Genomic DNA, 18,804 nt, shown 5'->3' on the forward strand with positions numbered 1-18,804 from the left:
ACACACCACACACATACCATACCCACCTCACACACACCACACACATACCCCATACACACCACACACCACACACATACCATACCCACCTCTCACATACCACACACATACCCCATACACACCACACACACCGTACCCACCTCACACACACTACACACATACCCCATACACCACACACCATACACATACCATACCCACCTCTCACACACCACACACATACCCCATACACACCACACACCACACACATACCATACCCACCTCACACACACCACACACATACCCCATACACACCACACACCACACACATACCATACCCACCTCACACACACCACGCACATACCCCATACACGCCACACACCACACACATACCATACCTACCTCTCACATACCACACATACACCCTATACACACCACATACATACCATACACACCACACACCACACACATACCATACCCACCTCTCACACACCACACATACACACTATACACACCACATACATACCATACACACCACACACCACACACATACCATACCCACCTCTCACACACCACACATACACACTATACACACCACATACATACCATAACACCACACACACCTCATACATATTACACACACACTACATAATACCATACGTACACTCCCCATACATACCACACCCCTCCGTACATACCACACACCACACACACCCCATAGACAACATACACACACCACTCCATACTCTATATACATATCACATCACCCATACCACACACCACATTCCACACAGACATCTTATACACACCATTCACACTATACACATACCACACAATAGCATACACATACCATGCACAGCCCATACACACCACATGTTTGCATGCAAACTACTGATTGAATGAAACTGAATGATTGTTTTCCCACATTAATACTGCCTGCCTGCGCACCCCCGGCTGTCCTGGCCGGCACATCCCCTGGTCCTGCCCTCCCTTGGGTCAGCACTGCCTCCTGTGTTTTGGGGGTCTCTGGCTGTGCCCTGTGGTGTGCTCACATCCTGATCGCGTGGGAGGCTGGGTCCTCTGCTCCAGTGGCCGCCTTCCTGGAGGAGACCAGCCTGTTTGCCACCTCTCCTGATGCCCAGAGCAGCAGCCCGTGCAGGAAGTCCTGCTTCCTCCCCTCGCTGTCTGCCGTTCCCCACAGGTCATTTTGTCTCAGTGCCGACATCTCCCCAGCTAGAAAAGCACACCCTCAAAGGCGCACAGGTGGGTTTGATTAAAATGCCGGTGAATATTTTTTTTTTTTTTTTTTTTTTTTTTTTTTTTTGAGACGGAGTCTCGCTCTGTCACCCAGGCTGGAGTGCAGTGGCCGGATCTCGGCTCACTGCAAGCTCCGCCTCCCGGGTTCCCGCCATTCTCCTGCCTCAGCCTCCCGAGTAGCTGGGACTACAGGCGCCCGCCACCTCGCCCGGCTAGTTTTTTTTTTGTATTTTTTAGTAGAGACGGGGTTTCGCCGTGTTAGCCAGGATGGTCTCGATCTCCTGACCTTGTGATCCGCCCGTCTCGGCCTCCCAAAGTGCTGGGATTACAGGCTTGAGCCACCGCGCCCGGCCTAAAATGCCGGTGAATATTAAATGTGTTTTGGTGAAACACTCAGCCAGTACATACATCTTTAATAAAGTAAAATATCCAGGCCTCCTCTGCTCCCACCTCTCTCCCTGCTCCCCTCCCCTGAGGACATGGCTGACAAGCCTTTGGGGGTTTCCCCTTTCTGTGTGCCTTTGCGAGGTGTATGGGCTGGGCAGTGTGTGTATTCTCTAGCCATCTTGACGGACCTGTAACTGGGATCTACACACGTGCGCTTGCTGTAGCTCACTTGCCGTTTTCCCTCGAAAACAGGCCTGTAGGATCCCTCACTGTAGTGCGCGTTGCCCTGCCTCTTTAAAAACGCCGTCCACTCTTCCAGTGCGTGAACTCTGCCGTCGTTTATTTAACGTTCTCTTATTTATGGGTACTTAGGTTTCCAGTTTTTTAAAAGATTGCGGCAATGAAAATCTTCAGCATCATTTTTTATACATGTGAGTCCTCCTGGAAATGGAGTTTTTGGGCACAAGGATATGCCTGTTTAAAGTTTTGATAGAGAATGCTGAATTGCCTTTCTGAAAGACTTCATTCTAAAGAAATACACTTCTGAAAAAAAGGGAAAGCCAGCAAGAAAGCAGTTCGCTGCCAACAGCTCAGTAGAGAGAGGGGGACTCTCTGAGGCCATGAGGTGGGAAATGTGGCAGCCTGGGAGAAGCCAGGGACCCGGGCAAAGGGTGACATGGTTACTAAGGTTTCCTTTGCTGTTCCCATCCTCCCTGCCCTCCCTCCAAACCCCCAGGAAAGCAGTACTGGGGAAAGACGGTACGTAACTAAAATCCTGAGAATTCTCATGAACACTTCTCAATTTGGAGAGAGAGGGACTGTGATGAGGGGGGTTGGGATGGTGCCCAGAGCCTGATGGCCCTCACCAGTGTCAGGAGAAACCCACTCCCCTCCAGGGCTCCTTCCTAGGGTCTGGCTTGCACTGCATTCTGGGAGAATCCCGTAGCCCCATCTTCCCTTTACCCATTGACCCTTTAATAGTATCCCATTCTCACATTTAGCCCTTTGAGTCAATCAACTACCATATTAAAAAATGAATAGACTTATTTTTTTCAGCAGTTTTAGGTTTATGGAGAAATTAAGCAGGAAGTTTAGGGAGTTCTCCTGTACCCCCTCACCCCATTTCCCCCGTTTCCTCATTATTAACATCTTACATTGGTGTGGTACATTCGTTACCTTTGATGAGGCAGTATTATTATTAACTGGAGCCCATAGTTAAAACATATTAGGGTTCACTCTTCATGTTGTATATTCTATGGGTTTTGACAAATGTGGAATGACTCAGCTACCATGTCTTTGTTTTAGTAGATCGTTAGTTGCTTTTTGTCTTATTAGCTGACTGCTGTTTTGAGAAGACCCTCTTGTCACATCCTTTGGCACCCTGGCTTACTGTGGCGTGGGCAGGGGTACTGGGGGCCAGCTGGTCTCTGGGGAGCGGCACTCAGTGCATCCTGCCCCTGCCCCATTCTGCTCCTCTCTGGTCTCAGCAGCCTCCCGTGCTCCTTTCACCTGCCTTACCCCAGCACAGCTACCTGCTGCTTAGATGCCACCATGGGGCAAGGAAGCTGCTCCCAGTCGGTCTCCGAGGATTCTGCCCAGAGAGGGATAAGAATCACTGCGAGTGTTTGCTGGGCGCTTGGGAGGCGCAGGCTCCGCGGGACGGCCTGCAGGCTGAGGCGGTCTGCTTTTGGGTTTTGCAGCGTTGCCTGTGGTCTCCGTGGGTGAGGGAAAAGGCACAGGGAGGTTAAGAAGCGTTCCTGGTGCCACGGAGCCGGTCAGTGACACAGCCGGCTCTCAACCCAGGCCGCTGCCCTCGGCAACCAAGCCCCTTCTTTATTTTGGAAGGGCCACCCGGCCAGCTGGCACACAGGGAGAACTCATGAAAGGAGGCGTGGCTCACTCCGAAGGGAGAGGGACACAGGAGCGGCCTTGATGCGCTGCGCCCCCTCCGGGCCCCAGTCCCTGTCCTCAGAGGAAGCAGGACTCCCAGGTGGGCGAGGTGAGGCAGATGGCCACTGCCACGGCAAGGAGGAATCCCGGTGCTCCTCTGGCGTCCGCCTCGTTGTGGGAACACTCGGGCGGGATGTATTTTAAAGGAGTGCCTGATGCGTGTGGGTGTGGCGGGGATGGGGATGGGGGTGGGGGTGGTTGCAACGGGGCCTATGCAGGATCCCGGTTGGAGGGGGCTGCAGAGGCTACTGCTGGCCCGGGTGTCGCCATGGCAGCTGGAGAGCGGGCGACGGTCGCTTGGTGTCCTCCTTGGGGTTGTTGCCCACATCAGTGAGCGGTTCCCGTCCCACCCGCCACCGCACCCGGCTCATTTTTTTGTATTTTTAGTAGAGACGGGGTTTCACGGTGTTAGCCAGGATGGTCTCGATCTCCTGACCTCGTGATCCGCCCGCCTCGGCCTCCCAAAGTGCTGGGATTACAGGCGTGAGCCACCGCGCCCGGCCAATTGTGGGGATTATCTGAGAGCTGCTGGAGTGTTCTGCCCTTCGCTGCGAACCTTTTACCTGGGGGGGCTGGGGGAGAGGCCGAGCCAAGGGAAGGAGGCAGGATGCCACACACGCCCTGCAGGGAGGGTCATCTGCTGGGCACCGTGACACGCAGAAAGCCAGGAGCCTGAGCCCCGCCCGCGGTTGTTGAATGGAGGGAGAATGAACAACCGCTGACTCCCGGGTTCCTGGGAGGCTGTACCTCGGTCCCTCTGCTCCGGGTCAAACCGGCTGTATGCTTAGCCTCAGGAACACGCGGCAGGTGGCAGTCCGCGGCCCGTGGCAGGTGACAGTGGTTTTGCAGTGTGGCGTGCTGTGGGGGCTGACGGGGCACGGCTGGGCAGGCCAGGCGTTCTCTGGTTCAGGATGCAGGGCTGGTTCTTCCCAGAGGAGGCAGAAGTCAGGGAGGAACTCTTTCCCTGTGTCTCCTGAACAGCTTCGTCAGCACACCCTGCAGTGTGGACTCAGTGAGTGTCCTGCAGCTCTCTTGTCCCAGAAGGGCTGTGTACGTTCGGCCCTCAGGGCAACCTCTGCATTTCCTTTCTGGGGGCTCCCAGATGAGCCCTGCTCCCCCAGGTCATCCTGCTCCGTATTGATGTGATAAACCCCTCCTTAGTCTGAAACATCTGCTGGCCCCGTTTGTCCGTGGGATAAGAACGGGCTTGAACATGGCTGTCGGTGCTCTGTGTGGCGTCAGTGGCGTGTTCTGTGGCAGCTTCCTTCCTCTGTAGCCCGGTATCTTTGACTCCCAGCCCGATGCTCCCTCCTCATCTACCAGAGGCCCCTCCTCAGCCTTTGCATTTGCTTGCATTTATCTTCCTTCTTTAAGGCTGCATTTGAGGGTTTAGGGGCCAAAAGCGTCATGTCCAGTCTGTAAACTGTGTGCCCTTTCGGGGCTGGGTAGGAGCCCGAGAGGAATGGGAGAAGTGGTCATGAATGATTGTGAGGACTGCAGAAAGAAGACAGGGCTGAGAAGAGTGTGATTACCCCCAAAATTCAGAGATGCCTGCACCAGCTGGGTTTTGAAGAATGAATAGGAGTTTGCCAGGAAGATTCTAGAGGAGCAACAGCAACAAAAAGATTTAAACATGGGCACAGAAGAGGTGAGGCACAGATGGCACAGGGATTTGGGGTGTGACGGGGCAAGGCAGCCATGGGCAGGGCGTAGGCCCAGGACCTCAGATGCTTTGCACGCCGTAGCTGGGAGGCTGTAATCCCAGCACTTTGGGAGGCCGAGGCGGGCGGATCATGAGGTCAGGAGATCGAGACCATCCTGGCTAACACGGTGAAACCCCGTCTCTACTAAAAATACAAAAAAATGAGCCGGGTGCGGTGGCGGGCGCCTGTAGTCCCAGCTACTTGGGAGGCTGAGGCAGGAGAATGGTGTGAACCCGGGAGGCGGAGCTTGCAGTGAGCCAGCTTGCAGCGCTGTGTCTCCATGGGCCCCATTAGAGTCCCTGGCTCTTGGTGTGCCCTTCATGCCCACACCACGGTGGTTGCAGGCAGGTGGGGTTTGGCCTGGGTTTCCCCCGAATGGACACTACTCCCTCTTGTGCTTCAGTATCAGAGTGGGCCCATGGGGTGGGAATAAATGTTTGGGTTTAGGAGTCCTCCAGCTGGGTGGCCTGCTCGCAGGCAGGAAACACAGATGAGAGGAAGTAGCAAGCCGGAAGGCAGCAGCCGTGGATGTTAAAGCTGGAGGAACCGCTTAAGGAATGGGTGTCAGCTCCCTCGTTTGATGTGGCAGGAGGATGATGGTGAGAGGGGTTGGGAGCAGGTGCTGGAGCTGGAGCCTGAACCCCCATATCTCAGTGCTGCCATCATCCTTCATGGTAAGGAAACTGAGGCACAGGCAGGTTACATAGTCTTCTCAAGATGTCAGTGGCAGAGCTGGGACATGAACCAAAGTGTCTGTCTCTGCAGCTCAGTTCTGTGTGAAGTCCAGGCAGATGGTGCTGATCGGTAAGGGTGCTGGCTGAGCACTGATGGCCACCTGCGTCTCAGGGAGAAGCAGTGTCACCTGCTAATCTGATGGCTTCTCTGGGCACCGGCACGTGGGCACCATCGCCCTTTCTCTGCAAGGGGTTTGTTTAGTGTGTTTGGAAAAACATCCCCCAGCCTACTAGGTGTGGCATGCACTATTTTAAGATAAATAACCCAAATTCCACAAGCTCTGTATCTCATGCAGCATTTCGTACTTTGAAAAACCAAGTTGGTTTCGGCCGGGCGCGGTGGCTCAAGCCTGTAATCCCAGCACTTTGGGAGGCCGAGAAGGGTGGATCATGAGGTCAGGAGATCGAGACCATCCTGGCTAACACGGTGAAACCCCGTCTCTACTAAAAAAAAAAAAAATACAAAAAACTAGCCGGGCGAGGTGGCGGGCGCCTATAGTCCCAGCTACTTGGGAGGCTGAGGCAGAAGAATGGCGTAAGCCCGGGAGGCGGAGCTTGCAGTGAGCTGAGATCTGGCCACTGCACTCCAGCCTAGGCGGCAGAGTGAGACTCCGTCTCAAAAAAAAAAAAAAAAAAAAAGAAAAGAAAAACCAAGTTGGGAACAGAACCCTGATGAATGTGTTTCATTTCCTGTCAGAGCAAATGAAACCTGAAATATTAATGGCACCAGATTTCCCTTATCTTCCTACAGAAGGGCTTGAAAAATGTATTCCCCACAAGCTTAGCATGCAGCTCTGCTACCTGTGGCCCGAAATCATTAGTTGTCTGTACTCACTGTCCTTTGGGAATAAACACGAAAGTTCACTTGAAGACTTGGGGGAGAATCACGGTCAACCTGTGACTTGGTTTTTCCGATATTCGGCCGCTCTGGAGAGCCTTGGAGTTCCAGCTACTCTAGAGATTCTGGAAAGGGAGCTGTTAGCCTCCCATAAGCACATGTGGCCCATCGTTGCCATCCACACCTGCTCCTCTGTGGGTGAATCAGCGGTTTCCTTTCTCAGCCGGTGGATGCTTCATTTGTTTGTGTTCTTTTTCTTTACAGTCTCCTGAATATTTACGCATTGCCGAATCTCCTGTGGACAAACCACCAACAGGCCAGGACTGTCCCGTGGACAGACGGGGTGAGCCTCTTCCTGTGTCTGGAGATTCTGAGTGAGTAGAACCCGTCACGATCCCCACTGCACTTAATGTGGCATTCATGCATGAGTCTGGGCTGATGTGCTAATTGGGGGCCGTAAGAAGAGTTATAGCCACCATGGCCCTCACCTTTCTCTAACAAAAGCTTAAACACAGCTACGCTAGATATTTTTGCTTTCTGCTTTCACAGACTTCACATACACTTACATTTATTTTGAGGTGAAAGGGGAAGAACAGACATTTACAGGGGACCAGTTGCCAGGAGAAGACTGCATTCCCTGTGAACCCGTCCATCTCACCTCTGAGATCCTGTCTCTGGGACGCCCCAGGTCCCTTTTCCCAGCTGCACTGAGGCCTCCGTCCTCCTGGTGGAGCTGTGCTGCTTCCTTGGGCAGCCTCCCTTCCCCATGGGGTGCAGATGGGCCCAGGGCATCCCGGTGGTCAGTTCTTCCCAGGGACCCAGGAGGAGGGGCAGGCAGGAAGTGGGCAGGTTCTTTCTGCTCGACCTGGCAATAACAATTCCTAAATTGTTGAGCACCCCAGGCTGCTTGCCTTGACAACCAGGTGGCCAGTCCCAGGCACTGCCAGTGTGGGCAGGGCCCTCCCCAGGGACGGCAGCAGGGCAGCCCAAGACACTGGTGGTCACACAGTTAGTCCCCACAAGGCGATGGTGCAGGACACATACTCGAGCTGCCTGCGGGGTCTGGTTGTGGGAGCGGCTCAGCCCCTCCTGCAGAGGCAGGAGCATCTTCAACAGCTGCCAGTTGTCCCGCAGGAGCCCTGTGCCCAGTGGAATATCTCAGTGCAGTGCACAATGGGGCCAGAGCTGTGTCACAGCCATGCTCTCTCCTTTAGTGGGCTGTCTGAGCCGTGTTCCACCTGCCTGTTCCGACACACTGGTCTCCCTCGACGACCCTGCTCCCACCGGCTTCCTCATGGTTGCCATCTGTAACCCAGACCCTGTTCCAGGAGCTGGCTCAGCACCGTCCTGCTCTACACCCTCTCTCAGGGGACATTCTAACCTGCCCAGCCTGTCCTGCTCCTGCCTCTCAACCGAGAACACTGCAGGTCCTTCAGGTTAATTAGGTGAGACCTTAGAAGCAGGGGCAGCAGGATTTATCCCACACGCACCATGCACTGTGCTGAGGAAGCCGCGGTCACTCCCCTCATGGTCACTGGGGTGAGGAAGCTGAGGTTGTTGCCCATGTAGTAGAACTGGAATTCAGAGCCTTGGCCACGTCTCAGTCACCACACTACGCCCTGTGCAGGACGCTGGGGGAACCAGGCAGCTAGGACCAGCCTGTGCCTTGGGATGCTTATCCAGACCACCCACCCTCGCCCCCTTTGCACCTCAAAGGCTTGGTCTACTTTTCAGACACGGTTTTTATGTTGTCAGCGTGATACATATACATATTTTAAGACGTCAAAGAGTTTTATAGGTTTTATGAAAAAAATAGCAGACCGCTGGCCTCCCAGACCATCTCCCCACAGCCCCTGCCCTGCCCACTCCCCATAGATTACCACTTCCAGCTGTTGTCGCTTCTTCCTCTGGATATATCTCCACGTTTGTAAAGAATATGGGCACGTTACTATTTCTTAGTCTTCTGTTGTGGTCAAGATGGTTGAACTCATAGATTTCCCTCCTGAGAGCTGCTCCATCTACCCCTAACCCTAACTCTAATACATAGGGTTATGTCATCATTTAGGTGAACCCTTGTGCAGTGTGTATCAGTCAGCATAGGCTGCCTCATGAGGCAGGAACAAGCATCCCCAGAGCTGAGAGAGTTCCGTTTCTCTAGCCTCCTGCCCTGGGGGTGGGTGCTGAGTCTGGGGGAGGTGTGGGGTGGGGATAGGGGCCCCAGGGCTCAGCAGACAGGTGCTCTCTGGTGTCACCATGTTCCCTGCCCTCTTCTCATATGGAACCCATGGTGTCCTTTTGCCAGGGCATCCCTGCTCAGGGGTCAGGATAGTCCTCCTCTGAGTGGCTGGGGGTCTGACTCTCCCTATTTAGACCATTGAGAAGCCCCCTGCTTTCGGCCTCACTCCCTTTCTGTGCTGGTGTCTCAGTGCTTGGGCCTTTCGGGGTTTTAGAGGTGGGCTGTGAGGCTGGGCACGGAAAGGCTTCTCCGCCTCCCCCTCTCCCCGGGGCTCCTCGTCCCTGTGCCGCCTCAGCACTTCGTCTGGCAAGATTTGCAGGTGCAGTTTTCATTTCTCATTCTCCTGGTTTTGAGTGATTTTAAGAGAAGATGCAGAAAGGCTGTGACCCCACCTCTAAAAGCCGGCAGTCAACCTGGCCACTCTTAAAGCTGTTCTAGTGGGCTTCCCACCCCGTCACCCTGCTGTGACAGCGTCCCATGAGGACAGACTCAACGTAGGATTCTGTCGTCGCCTTCCCGAGCACCCGGCAGCCCTGGTGCTGTAGCTTTCCCTCTCCCCTCCTTGTTCTCAACCTCAGGAGGAAAATGTCGTTTCTCACCATGAGATATGATGTCATCTGTAGGTTTTTTTTTAAAAAAGTAGGTAAAATTCATGTAACATTAGCCATTAACCATTTGAAAGTGTGTAATTCAGTAACATGTAGTGCATTTGCAGTGTTGGGCACCCACCATCTGTGTCTAGTTCCAACACGTTTTCATCATCCTAGAGGGAAACACTCCGTTAAGCAGTCACTCCCCAGCCTCCCTACCCCAGTCTCTGGCAGCCGCAATCTGCTTTCTGTCTCCATGGACTTACATGTTCTGAATGTTTCCCATAAATTAGAAATCATATACTTTGTGACCTTTTCTTTTTGGCTTCTTTGGCTTAGCATAAAGTTTATGGGGATCATCCATGTTGCAACATGTGTCAGAACTTCAGTCCTTTTTTTTTTTTTTTTTTGAGACGGAGTCTCACTCTGTTGCCCAGGCTGGAGTGCAGTGGCGTGATCTCGGCTCACTGCAAGCTCCGCCTCCAGGGTTCACGCCATTCTGCTGCCTCAGCTTCCCAAGTAGGTGGGACTACAGGCGCCCACCACCACACGAGGCTAATTTTTTGGTATGTTTAGTAGAGATGGAGTTTCACCATGTTAGCCAGGATGGTCTTGATCTCCTGACCTCGTGATCCACCCGCCTCAGCCTCCCAAAGTGCTGGGATTACAGGCGTGAGCCACCGTGCCCGGCCCAACTTCAGTCGTTTTTAGGGCCGAACAATATTCCATTCTGCAGATACACCACATTTGTTTGTGCCTTCAGTTGGTGGACATTTGGGTGGTTTCCACCTTTTGGCTGTCAGGAATAATGCTGCTGGGAGTGTGTGTGGACAGCGTTAGTTGCGGTGTCTGTTTTCAGCTCTTCGGTGTATGTATTTAGGAGTGGAACTGGTGGGTTCTGTGGTAACTCTGTTTCACTTTTCCAGGAACTGCCAAACTGTTTTCCACCGCAGCAGCTGCGCCACTTTACATTCCCGCCGGCGGTGAGTGTGGGTGCTCCTTTTTCGCCATCCTTGCCAGCTCTTGTTAGCTTCTGTTTTTTGTTGCCTTGTTTCATTATGGCCAGCCTACTGGGTGGGAAGTGGGATCTGACTGTTGATTAGCATTTCCTGAATAGGTTTTTTGGTAGATGCTCTTTGTCAAGCTGAGGATGGTCTCTGCCTCGTTTAGTGAAGTGGTTTTTAATCAGAAATGGGTGTTGGATTTTTGTCAGATGCTTTTCCTGTATCAGTTGATCTGATCATACAATTTTTTCTCTTGAGTCTGTTGATGTGGTAGATTATATCCATCGATTTTTCTATTTTTTTTTTTTTTTTTTGAGACGGAGTCTTGCTCTGTCGCCCAGCCCAGGCTGGAGTGCAGTGGCGCGATCTCGGCTCACTGCAAGCTCCGCCTCCCGGGTTCCCGCCATTCTCCTGCCTCAGCCCCCCGAGTAGCTGGGACTACAGGCGCCCACAACCGCGCCCGGCTAATTTTTTGTAATTTTTAGTAGAGACGGGGTTTCACCATGGTCTCGATCTCCTGACCTTGTGATCCGCCCGCCTCGGCCTCCCAAAGTGCTGGGATTACAGGCGTGAGCCACCGCGCCCGGCGATTTTTCTAATGTTGAACCAACATTGCCACTTTGGAAAAAGTACCACTTGGTTGTAGTGTATAATTCTTTTTAAATGTTATTAGATTTGATTTGCTGATGATATGTTGTGGATTTTTCAGTTGTTTGCTCCTGAGAGGTAGTGGTATGTCATTTTCTTATCATTTCTTTGGTTTTGATGTTAGGATAGTTTCAGCTTCATAAAGCGAGGAAGTGTTTCTTCTCTTCCAGTTGCTGGAATAGATTCTAAAGCATTGGTGTAATTTCTCCCTTTGCTGTTTGGTAGAATTCACCAGTGAAATCTATCTTCCTGTTACTGGTTTTTAGTTTAATTCCATTGTAGTCTGAGAACATATTTTTATGATTTCTGTTTTTAAAATACTTGTTAAGGTGTACTTCGTAGCTCAGAATGTGGTCTATCCTTGTGAATGTTCCGTGCAAGCTTGAGGAGAATGTGTATTTTGCTGTTGTTGGATGGAATAGTCTATAAATGTCAATTCGATTGAGTTGATGTATGGTGCTATTCAAGTGAACTGTCCTTGTTGATTTTCTGTCTGCTTGTTGTGTCAATTACTGACAGGTCTTGAAGTCTCCACTTATAATAGTAGATTTGCCAATTTCTCCTTTAGAATGAAAATTCTATCAGATTTTGCCCCATATATTTTAATTATCTGTTGCTAGGTGCATAGCCTTTGAGGATTGTAACATCCTCTTGGAAAATTGATTTTTTATTATGTAATGTCTCCTCTTTATCCCTGATAATTTTCCTTGGTTGGTAGTCTGCTTTGTCTGAAATTAATAATGGTACTCCAAGTTACTTCGATTAGAGTTAGCATGATACACCTTTCTCTGTCCCTTTGCTTTTAACCTACCAGTGTCTCTGCATTTCAAGTAGATATCTTGTAGATAGCATAGAGTTGGGACTTGTGTTTTTTATCCACTCTGAAAATCTCTGTGTTTCAGTGGGTGTGTTTTGATCCTTCACATTTAAATGATTATTGAGGTACTTCGATTAATATCAAACTTTCTAGTAACTGTCTTCTGTACTTGCCGGAGACTTGTTTTTCTCTCTCCTCTGGTTTCAATGGACCATTTTGTGCGATGCTATTTTATCTCCTTTCTTAGTGGGTCACTCATACTTCTTTTTAAAAGTTTTACAATATATGTTTACAATATATATTTCAAAATAATCTAAGCCCACCTTCAAATAACACTATACCTCTTCCCATTAGTATAACTACTTTATAACAGAATACCCCCAAGTCCTCCTTTCCATCCCTTGTGACATTGCTGTTAATTATTTCAGTTATCCATGTCATAATCATACAGTACATTGTTACTGTTACTGCAGTAGATACATTTATTTTTATATCAAAATAGAACATTTTATTTCACTGTCATTTATTCCTTTTTGAATACCTCTTTTTTTATGTCGAGCCAAGTTTCTAACCTATATAATTTTTCTTCTGTATGAAGAAAAATCTTCTAACTTTTATTTCAGGGTATATATACCAGTGATGAATTCCCTTGGTTTTGTTTGCCTGAGAAACTGTTTCTCCTTCATTTTTGAAGGATACTTTTTCTGGACATAGAATGCTAGGTTGGTAGTTTATTCTTTCAAAATGTTAAGGATTTCACTCCACTCTCTTTTTTTTTTTTTTTTTTTGAGACAGAGTCTTGCTCTCTTGCCCAGGCTGGAGCTGCAGTGGTGCTATCTTGGCTCACTGCAGCCTCCACCTCCTAGGTTCAAGCTATTCTCCTGCCTCAGCCTCCTGAGTAGCTGGGATTACAGGTGCATGCCACCACGCCTGGCTAATTTTTGTATTTTTAGTAGAGATGGGTTTTACCATGTTGGCCATGGCTGGTCTCGAACTCCAGACCTCAAGTCATCTGCCTGCCTCAGCCTCCCCAAGTGCTGGGATTACAGATGTGAGCCACTGTGCCTGGCCTATCCACCCTCTTCTTCCTTTCCTGGTTTCTGATGAGAAGTGGGCTCTAATTCTTATTTCTATCCCTCTCTAGATAGTGTTTCCCCACCCTGCTGGTCGTTTCCCTTGGTCATTTTCTCTTTGACTTTGGTTTTCTATAATTCAAATATGATATGCCTAGGTGTAGGGTATTTTGCTTTTTGTTTTTTTGTTTTGTTTTGTTCTTAGTATTTACTCTATTTGGTGTTCTTTGAGCTTCCGTGATCTGTGGCTTGGATCTGTCATTAATTTTGAAAATATTTTGGCCATCATTACCTCAAATGATTTTCTTCTCCATTGTCTCTTTTGTCCCCTTTTGGTATTCCAATTACACTTGTAACATCTTTGATGTTGTTCCACAGTTCTTGGATTCTTTGTTCCCCCCTACAAAAATATTTTCATTTTTTTGTAGAGATGGGGTTTTGCCATGTTGCCCAGACTGATCTTCAACTTGTGAGCTCACGTGATCCTCCCGCCTCAGCCTCCCAAAGTGCTGGGAGTACAGGCGTGAGCCGCTGTGCCCGGCCTCCCCACCATCCTTTGAGTGCATGTGTGTTTCAGTTTGAGAAGTTCCTGTTGACCTGTGTTCAGGCTGATTATTTTCAGCCATGTTGATGAGCCCGTCAAAGGCATTCTTCATTTCTGTTAATAGATTCTTTTGGACCAGGCGCAGTGGCTCATGCCTGTAATCCCAGCACTTTGGGAGGCTGAGGTGGGCGGATCACCTGAGGTCAGGAGTTCGAGACCAGCCTGACCAACATGGAGAAACCCCGTCTCTATTAAAAATACAAAATTAACTGGGCGTGGTGGCACATGCCTGTAATCCCAGCTACTCAGGAGGCTGAAGCAGGAGAATTGCTTGAACCTGGGAGGCAGAGGTTGCAGTGAGCTGAGATTGCGTCACTGCACTCCAGCCTGGGCAGCGGAGTGAGACTCCATCTCAAAAAAAAAAAAAAAAGGATATGTTGTCCTTTTTGCCTTCTAGCGTGCCTTGTAATTTTTTTGAAGCTGGATATGATGTATAGGTTGCTAGGAACTGAGGTAAACAGGCCTTTAACGTGAGATTTTCTGTTAATCTGGCTGTGGGCTACGTGTCATGTTTGTTGTAGCTGTGAGTGCCGGAGTGTTCCGATCCCTGCAGTGCCCTTGTTTTTTGTCCTCTGGCTCTGAACTTCCCTAAGTTCCCTTCCTGAGAGAGACTCAGTGTCTTGCAGCTGTCCCAGCTTTCACCTGCTGTTGCACGCAGGAGTCTTGTTGGTGTAGTTGTAGGGTGTGGGGAGGGCCAGGGGTCTATAGTCTTCTGATGACACCTCAGTCTTTCTGTGGGCCCATTTCCCTGGGCGGTGACTGTCACATGTGTTTCTTCTTATGTAGCTTTTCCGGACCCCAAACAGGAGACCAGAGGGGGCTGGACTCAGGAATGCCCTTCCCCCATGACTCTGCTTTTCTGGACCCCAAACAGGAGACCAGAGGGGGCTGGACTCAGGAATGCCCTTCCCCCACGGCTCTGCAACAAGGCTCTGGTAAAGTCTTTCCCTGCGGGAAGCAGGCGTTTGTCATCGAGAAGGCTCTGGCTGCATTTCACCAGGATGACATTTCTCCTCCCTCTGCCAGAGTCACCAGGAGGTGTCTCTTGGGTTTTCATGGTGAGAACCTAGTGGGGATCCTGGAGGAAAAGCCCATGAAAGTTTCGGGGCCCCCTAAGACTGTGGTTCCTAGGAGTTTCTCAGTCATGGGAGTCCACCCTTGGGCTGTAGCAATTTGTCAGAATTACCCAAACTACTGTGGTGTGGCCCTGGAGGCTCTGTTCCAGGTCAGTGGATCTTTGGATTTGGCTGTGTCTCTAGATTTCCGGGGGGCAGTTTGCAAACTCAATTCACTGGTGAGTTCAAAGAAAGTCACTGATTTTCAGTTTGTGCACCATTTTCTTGTCATAAGGATGGGAGTGATGACTTCCAAGGTCTTTACGTGTTGGAGCGGAAACCCCAGTCCTTCCCCTGCTTTGATTTTCCTGACTCTTACCCCAACCGGGAATCATGTTCGTTATTTGATGGTTTACTCAGTTGTCATCTATCTTCTTAATTAGAACACAAGCTCCAGGGAACTGGAGTGTCAGTGTTCCCTCGCGTCCTTGCCCCCACAAGACAGCCTGGCACATTCTGAATGAATACACCAAAAGGGATAAATAGCGAGGCCAAGCCACCTGGCTATGGGTGGCTGTTAATCTGTAGGATGTCTCATGCCTTGTGGTTTCAGTGAATTTGAGACACGCATGAGTGATGCTGCCAATGGGAGGCTCCCAGATGTCGTCAGCAAATAGAGGAGTGACCGCTCAGATCCAAGTGTGCAGCACTTCCTGCCTATCACTGGGGGCGCATGGGCTGTCTTTAGCATGGCACTTTCTATGGTGCTGGCGCCCAGGCTTCCCTGGGGCAACAAGGTTGTCCCGGTCGATAGAGAAGAAGGGGGCTTTTCTGTGGTCACTTCTGCGTTGCCAGTTGTTTTGCCCTCTTACCGTGGCTAAACCTTCTGTCTGTACCTGTCCCACATTCCCAGTATTTGGCTTTTGGGATTGCAGTAGTGGGACTTGGGTGCACTTCGCAAAAAAACAATTTGCTCCCATTCTCCATGTCTTGTTGATGGTCCCACTGTCAGCATCAGTTCTCGTGAACAGATTTCTAAACCATTGCCATCTGTTCTGCTCTTAATTTCAAGTGTAAAAAATATTATTTTCCTAATTCTGTCAAGGGGAGGGAGAATATGTATTCCTAAAGACCACAGTTCTTGTATGAGGAAGTGTGGATCTGCCGCCCACCTACTAAAGAAAAGGTTGCCTCTGCCCATCATCAAGGCTGTTGAGCAGTTATTTACCTAGAGGGTAAAACTGGCCCATTCGCATCTCTATAAAAACAAGGTAGAAAAAGGTGGAAGTCGCTGAGTTGGGGAGGTGGAAGGGGGGCAATGGCTATGTCTCCTGTCCCTCCCTGACACTGCAGCCCCCCAACCCTCCAGCCCCTGCCAATATGGGTAGGAATGGGCTGGCAGGGCTGCGTCGTGGTGGTCCCTGCTGCTGCTGGGGCTGTTTCCAGAAGAAGGCCCAGTTTTAGGCGTGACTTCCCCTCAGAAGTCATAAGGACCGTAAGGTCCATCCTGGCGGGTGCTGAGCTCTCCACTATGGGAGCAGGATAGAAATGAGTATCTTTACCCTCAGGGTCCCTCTGAGCCTGCCCTGGGGGTGAGCTCTTTTTCTGCTTAAATGAACATTCCAGACAGGCCCTGGAACTTTCTGTCATTCTAAGGCAATAAAAGGGTCTTTGGCTACTTTCAGTCCCAGGAACAGCGTTGGTCAGTCATGAAAAGGAGTAATTATAGACTCTTTGGAGCTTCTCCCACCCGGCTGGAGCCTGACCCGCCTTGGAGCCGACCGGGGAGGGAGGGCTGTGTGGCCCCTTCTTTCTTCCTTTGCCTCTGTTTTTGCTGGCCAGGGAGCGCTCCGAGGGATGGAGTGTCTGGGGAGAGGGCATTCTCTCCGCGAGCGGGCTGGGTGGCACTTCTAGGGTCCAGGAGATGTTTCACTTGGACTTCCTGTCTCCGGCGACCCTCGGGTGGGTTTCTCAGAGATGACCCTGCTGGGAACTTGCAGCTCATCCCTGCGACCTGGGGGAGGCCTTGCAGGGCTGATGCCCTTGACTGCTCCCCCAATCCTCCCCTATGCCCTGCGGGAGTGCTCCTGGGCCGATCCTTCAAGGCGGCCCCAGGCTGGCCCCACACTGGTGGGAGCAGGCAGCTCCTCCTTGGGCAGCTCTTTCTTGGGCAGCTCCTCCTCTTCCCCTGTGAGGCGTCTCTGGTCATGACCTCCTGCCTCTGGATTCTCAGGAAACTCAGGTGCCATGTCCCCAAACACTAGGGGCTCGGTACAGCTATCCTAGGGGTCTGCTAGAAGCCCTGTTCGGGAATCAAGGTGAAGCCACCTCCCCAGCCCCCTCCATGAGGTACAGCCCTTCACGGAAAGTCCTTGTTCCTCTCCTGGTCCCCTGTAGGCCAGAAACCATGCTGGGGTTGGGAGCTGGGAGCCTCTGTTGATGTGCGATGCAGGCATGCTTGTTACTTCTTCTGGCCCTCAGGGCAGCAGGACAGCTTACATGAACATCTCGTCCCGCCACCGGTGGTCTCTGGCGAGAGACTACTCCAGTGGGTCCCCCTGTAGCTCCTGAGTCTTAGCGGGGGCCTGGGAATGGGAGGCCACAAGGAGGTTCCAGAGCTGGCTAAAGCCACTGAGACTCAGAAGGAATCTCACGCCACTGCCTCCTGTGCCCCCATCCCCTAGCGAAGTGGAGCTGATGAGGGATGACCTTGCATCCTTGTCCCCTGTTCACTGAGACCTGGTGCTGTTGCCACCATGGGCCCAAACATCCGCCGCCTTTTTAGCAAGCCAGTGCTGCTCCGCAGGGTCCGGCCAGGGAAGCATCTGGCTTTGCACAGGTGGAAGATCGTGACCATTTCCAGAGTCTGTTACCAGGCTCCACGCAGTTCAGGAGCTGTTTCTCCCTCTGAGGGTCCAAAGTGGTTGTTTTCCGGAGTTTGGCAGTACCTAAGGGTTAATTGGGATGTTATTGTCTGCATTTGGCTTAGAGATAGGAAAGTTTTATGTTTATTCAGATTATCAGTGATTTAAAATTACAATTTTAGTCTTAATTGTATGTATTTGGAGATCCCATTTAAGTCTTTGGAAATAATTGCAGAGTAATATTTTGGGAAGTTATATTACAATGCACAGACGTTCAAGTGGAGAAAGGTCCCTGCGCGTGAGCCTTGGCCTGGCAGAGGGACATCCGGGACAGCAGCCATGGCACGCAGCCCTCCCCGCTGGGTCTGGGCATGGCTGCAGCTCAGTCTAGCCCTCCTTTCTGTGCTGTTGCGCCCCAGGGAATGCGGCCACACAGGCTGCAGTTGCCTAGACTGACCTGGTGTCAGAATCACTGTCTCTGCTTTGGTAAGATGTCCTTGGGAGGGGAAGGGAGCCAGCCAATGAGATGAGGGGTAGGAGGGATGACAGGGTGGAGCAGACCCTCATGCTGGCAGAAGAGAGGTTCACATTCACCAGGGAGCGGGTTTTTCTGAATCCTGGAAAGCTGAGGGGGGCACCTGGAGTGCCTCTGCAGCCCACAGCATGGGGTGCCGGCTTCTGTACCCTAGTGCAGGTGCAGTGCTATGAGGTGCCCATCCCTTGCAGCGGGGTAGGGTTTAAAACCCATAAGGCAGCCCTCCCTGGAACACAGCCCCATGGTGTTTAGAGACTCTCTCCTCTGAGCATGTGCAGGATGTGACAATGCAGATGGGCCTGGTGCTGCAGTCTCAGAGGCACCCGTGGGCTTCCGCCATGCTCTTTATCCACCAGGGCAGTGAAAGTAACGTCCAGGTTGGCTTAGCCTCCTGCAGAGCCTGTGGCAGGACAGCCAGGGTTCCCTGACGGTGGAGATGGTGGACGGCCCCATGGGGGTTGGTCCCATCTCGCCAGCAGAAGTGACCTGTGTGGCCTCAGTGGCCAGTGCTGCCTGTTGTGGTAGTGGATTGTTTA

The 18,804-nt window shown here is 51.2% G+C and overlaps 1 protein-coding gene across 5 annotated transcripts in view; it reads left to right on the forward strand.

Moving 5' to 3' along the window:
- LOC105497507 (amyloid beta precursor protein binding family A member 2) overlaps positions 1-18,804 on the forward strand; it is a 236,119-nt gene that overhangs the window by 31,105 nt on the left and 186,210 nt on the right. For 3 of the 5 annotated variants that reach the window (XM_071067211.1, XM_071067210.1, XM_071067207.1), the window contains exon 2: positions 7,107-7,216. The gene's annotated coding sequence lies outside the window, so the exon portion shown is untranslated. Of the gene's footprint in view, positions 1-7,106; positions 7,217-10,594; positions 10,652-18,804 lie in introns of those variants that run through there. The other 2 variants (XM_071067209.1, XM_071067208.1) reach the window with 2 other exon arrangements.

The sequence above is a fragment of the Macaca nemestrina genome, chromosome 7 (genome assembly GCF_043159975.1).
Source record: "Macaca nemestrina isolate mMacNem1 chromosome 7, mMacNem.hap1, whole genome shotgun sequence".
Lineage (NCBI taxonomy): Eukaryota > Metazoa > Chordata > Mammalia > Primates > Cercopithecidae > Macaca > Macaca nemestrina.